A 5,266-nucleotide genomic window follows, 5' to 3' on the forward strand; every position below is an offset into this window, starting at 1 on the left:
TCGATTACGTGTAATAGTGCTGTTGTACAGGTCCTTTTAGATCTAAAGCCCGATTGGTGGTCAGTTAAAAGTCTGTTGTATTGCACATAGAAAATAATTTGTTGATGTAAAAGACGCTCTACCACTTTTGATAGAAAGGGAAGGATAGCTATTGGTCGATACTCGTTATTTTCCTTATGAACAGGGATTATCTTAGAAACTTTCCAACACTTAGGGAAGACACTGGTGGTCAAAATTGAGTTGATTAGGTAAGTCACGTGGGGTAGGATTTTAGGTAGTATTATTTTCAGAAAATTTGCATGAACTCCGTAAAATCCCACGGCTTTAGATTTAATGGATAGTATGGCTTGCACAACATCACAGTCATCCACACAAACAAACTCAAATGGACTAATACTAAGATTTACATGTGCACTGTAGTTGTCAAGACATGTATTAGCAAAAGAACTGGGTGGACTAACAAATTTTCTATTTAATTCGTCTAAATTTAGGTCGGAGTGAAGAGATAAACTTTCCTTTGATTTTCCCATCCCAATTTCTTTAATTGTATTCCATGCTTGATTAGAATTCAAGGCTGAGCTGAACTTTTCCTTATAATAGGTAGCTTTCGCAGACGTTATTGCTTTGTTGACAATGAGCCGAGCTGTTTTGAAGCGGCTTAAGGCTTCAGCGGTTCTGTACCGCTTCCACCTCGCGTAGGTTTGATGACGAGTAGAGAAAAGGTGTTTTAATTTAGAATTGAATTGAACCAAGGGCTGCTGTTGCACTTAGCTATTTTGCGTCTGAGTGGAACGAAGTCATCAAAGAGCCTATTTATGTGTTCTTCAAGGAACTTTGTTTGGTCGTCAATATTTACCAGCGTTCGAATCAGATTCCATTCCACTGACTCCACCGCATCAGTGAGAGAGGTATAGTTGATGTTCTTGAAGTCTCGGTATGTGAAACATGTTGCTATTCTGGTTGTTTAAAAATCAAGAAAATCAAGTCGTGTTTCGAAAAGTTAGGTGCAGACAGTTGGCTACAGTGGAGGGATTTACTAAGGTCATTCACAAAAAATATGTCAAGCAAAGTGCGGTTGGTGTTAGTAAAATGTGTTGGTAAGTAGGTGTTAGTGGGAAAAACACCTAGAGACTCCATGCTAAGTTTTAAGCTGCAATCGACAATAAGGTTGCTGTTGAAATCACCCGCTACCACAGCGTTGTTGTATTTGTCGAGTAACGGTTGAAGAAATTCGGTGAAATTGGAGAAGTTAATAAGACGATTGGGTCTGTATACACAGCCGACCAGGAGCTTGTTTTCACCTGAAAAGATATCAATGAACACATATTCCACAGAGTCACCACAACCAGAAGCCAAACATAATCTACAATACAAAAATTTTTTAACATATATTGCGACACCACCACCATGACCACTTCTATCAGCTCTGAACAGTTGGTATCCTTTCACTTTTATCAAATCATTACTGTGAAATGGTGTGAACCACGTTTCGGAGACACAAAGAATGTCAATATCGGAATCCTCAAAAATATATTTAACTCATCAAGCTTTTTGTACAAGCTTTGCGCATTGAGGTGAATTATCTTCAACCCAACCGCTTGTTTGCTTAAAATGCGCAACAGCCTTTGGAACTCGCCTGCTTATAGTCCAAAGTCAATATACAATATTTTAAATGCACTGCAGTTGGAATTTAACAAAACTAATAGTAAATTTAACCAGAAATATGTGGAAATAGAGTAAGTAACGCAGTAAAAGAAGAGATAAAAAGAACAATAATGGCAGTAGTAGTAATCATACATCTTGTGGATCATCGCTGTTTTGGTGTATATTCCCGTCGCGAAAGGAGTGGATACCAGGTGGACTAGTGTGCTCCAGTTCATTGAGTATATCCAGGGTGTATATTGCGAGCGGACTGTTGTTTTTCTGTTGCCTAATGTGAAATAAGTATCCTCTGGTGAACACAGATGCAACTTTTTTCCGTTTTTTGAGATTAAGGGCTGACTTGAATATCTGGTAATTATGCTTTGTTAGCGACTCGTTAATGAAGAAAGGGCCTTCGGATTGTATGCCTGCACGAGTAAGCCGTAGTCCACTGTTGTTAGATCGTTTATAATTCGCCACAGTTTTTAGAAAATTGTTTCTATCCGCAGGTGCTTGAAACTTGACTATAATCGCAGGGTCAACCGGAGTATCCCGAGGTTTCCGTGCTCGAAAAATACCCCTTAATGGAGGTGGTTGTAAATTCAGGGAAAAACATAGATGATGAAATATACTCTGCAAGTTTTCTCCTTCTTCGAGTGGGATCCCTAGTACTCTAGCATCACAGGCAGCCATAAGTCTATCGTGCTTGGAGAGATTTTGTTTTAAAGTTGCTACCTCTGCCTCAAGGATTCTAATTCGATCGCAGGTAGATTCCAAACGGGTAACTCTATCATTTAATTTGGTTAGCTCACGCGTAAAAGATTCTAACTTCTCTTCAAATTTTTGACAGAAAACCTCCATCCTCCGTGTGTGAGTTGAGTGGCGCAAAAATTGGCAAACTTGTGATTGCAGATTTTCGACGTTAAGCTTTCCTTGCATTGTTGGACATACATTTTTTGCCGCACAGCGCGGGTGCGTATCTTGGCTACAACAACATAGTGGTCAGAGTCGATGTTTGGCCCTTGGAGTGTACGTACGTCTAAAACGCTGGAAGCATGCCTTCCGTCTATCACAACATGATCGATTTGGTTTCTCGTTTTTCGATCTGGAGACAGCCATGTAGCTTGTGGGATGTTCTTATGCTGGAACTTAGTACTACATATTACCATGTTTCGGGCCCGGCGAAGTCGATCAGCCTCAGTCCGTTATCGGACGTTTCGTCGTGGAGGCTGAATTTTCCGACAGTGGCGCCAAAGATCCCTTCCTTGCCCACCTTGGCATTAAAATCGCCAAGCACGATTTTGAAATCGTGTGGGGGCAGCGCTCATATAGCAAAGAACCTTACATTTATTAAAAAATGGAAGTAAACAACGAAATACTTGAATATGTGCGTAATTATTCTTAATTGTAAAGATTTTAATAATTATTTATTGATCTTTCAGCCAAATCAGTGTTGTACACTCCGTACACTTCTGCATAGAGCTGGAAAATTATCGATGGCACTATCGATAGTATCGATGGTTTTTGACTATCGAAAACATCGATGGTTTTGTAAGCACTATATTGTTGTGGCAGCGGCTACAACAACCCCGCCCAGATCGGTTAATATCTCAGTCGTTGTTGTCAAGTTCCACTAACGGCAGCCCAAGAAGCGTGCAGCCTCCATAGGGTCGGTCCACAAGGACAAAGGCGTTCGGGTTTTCCGGGCATGCGAAGAGATGTTTCGAGTCGTGAGGGGTCTCTCCGCATGCCGGACACTCATTTGGCACATCCGCGTTTAGTCTGCTCCGCAGATGAAGCTCCGTCTCGTCAATGCCCGGTGGTTGTGTGCCTAGAACGGCATTCACAGGTCTGGAGTCTACATAACTCGAGACTGACTCCCTGTGAATGCCGTTCAGGGCCTGTCGGTATGCTGACGGGTCCAGAGGTTGGTTAATGAACCTCTGGACTTCGTCCGTTAGTTCGTAGAGATGCCTCCTGACGTGCCTAGGCGAGGGCTCCTCTGCAAGCAGCTGTCTGTTTGGGTGGCCACGTCTGTGGCTCCCAACCAGAAACTGCTTGTCGGCTATTATTGTTATTATTGTGGTTGTTATTGTTACTCTCTTACATGAAATAGATTCATTACATAGTTTTAGGGCAGGCTCATCCCAAGGTTTATATATAAGAGGTTGCGCAATGCGCAGGTCCGTTATTCTTATCTCGCAAAATTGGCCGACAACAACAGCGAAAACAACAAGCAGCGGAAACAACAAGCGGCGTAAAAAACTTTAAATTGAAGTGAAGTGAAGCAATTTCAAACCAATTGCAATCGATAGCTTATACAAAAATACATTTACAGTTAATTTTAACCAAATTTTTACTCATGCCTTTATGTAGAAAAAGCCACAAAACCAGATTTTTCACTGCGGAAAATTTTTGCGAAATTTTCTTTTAAACTCGCTATATCTCAGACGTTTGTGTATCGATTGATTTGCAATTTGTAATAAACTAGATACTATTCTAAACAAGATGAGTCTAACTGCACTTCTTAATACTTATTTAAAAGAAAATGGCGGATATTTTAACATTTTTATAAAAATTAAGGAGATGGTTATTACAATTGCAAAAGTTTTGTTATGAAGCTTACAGTTTTTGTTTTGTTTTAATGCAGCATTAAAGAAAAATATATACTAACATTTTTTGGAAAGTTTTAGGTTTAGACAACAAGTAGTTCTAAAGTTATAACAATATTATGGTGACACCCACGATGACAATTATTTTTACTGGGGACTTGTATAAGTAATTTTGGAAGTAATAAGTGAAATGTTGAAATGCGTGAATTTATCAGTGTTATATAACTATTAATAAAATTAATAGGCATACATACATACATACATACATACATACTTACATACATAGTAAATATGCATGTAACTGCATTCATAGTCAAAATAATTATTCGTACAGTGATTGTTTCTCAATATTCGCAATGTTTTTAATAATGCTTATTCGGTAGTTTTTCACGAAAATATAGTTCATAATTTAACAAAACCAGCGGAGCCGATGAACTATGTCTATATCGTTGTAAAGCTCATGCAGGTCATCGTTAAATCGTCTGCGATATTCGCACATTAGTTTCAACAATGAAAAGGTTGTTAAAATATTTTACATTACACTAGCGTATTACATAACAAATGTACGTGTTTACAGAATATGTTATTTTTTACCATACACGAAAGTTAAAAAGAAAGCAACTTATTGCTAGTCATATTTCGTAATCGTAATCGTAGAATCTCGAAAGTTTTTAACCGCAACTCGAAGAAAGACAAAGCCGCAGCGCGCAGATTTTACCCCAAGCCCGGAGGCTCGTAGTTAGACCTTCATATTTTGCAAGCCTAACCGTGAGGTTTATTTTTACCTTATTTATGTATATATACTTCGTAATGTATGCATGCAAATGAGCGATGTATAAAAAATCTACGATGGAATTCTATTTTCTGCTACGATTTCTCACGTCTATGTGAACTATGTGAATTTTTCGCCACTTTTATTGGTTATACGCCATTTCCTCGTAATTCTGAGGATGAAGAAGTGAAACAGACCTCAGATTCGGATTCAGCTGGTCGAAATACATGTCGGTAGGTGG

Source organism: Rhagoletis pomonella, unplaced genomic scaffold, assembly GCF_013731165.1.
Source record: "Rhagoletis pomonella isolate Grant_MI unplaced genomic scaffold, Rhpom_1.0 Rhpom_scaffold_00155, whole genome shotgun sequence".
Classification (NCBI taxonomy): domain Eukaryota; kingdom Metazoa; phylum Arthropoda; class Insecta; order Diptera; family Tephritidae; genus Rhagoletis; species Rhagoletis pomonella.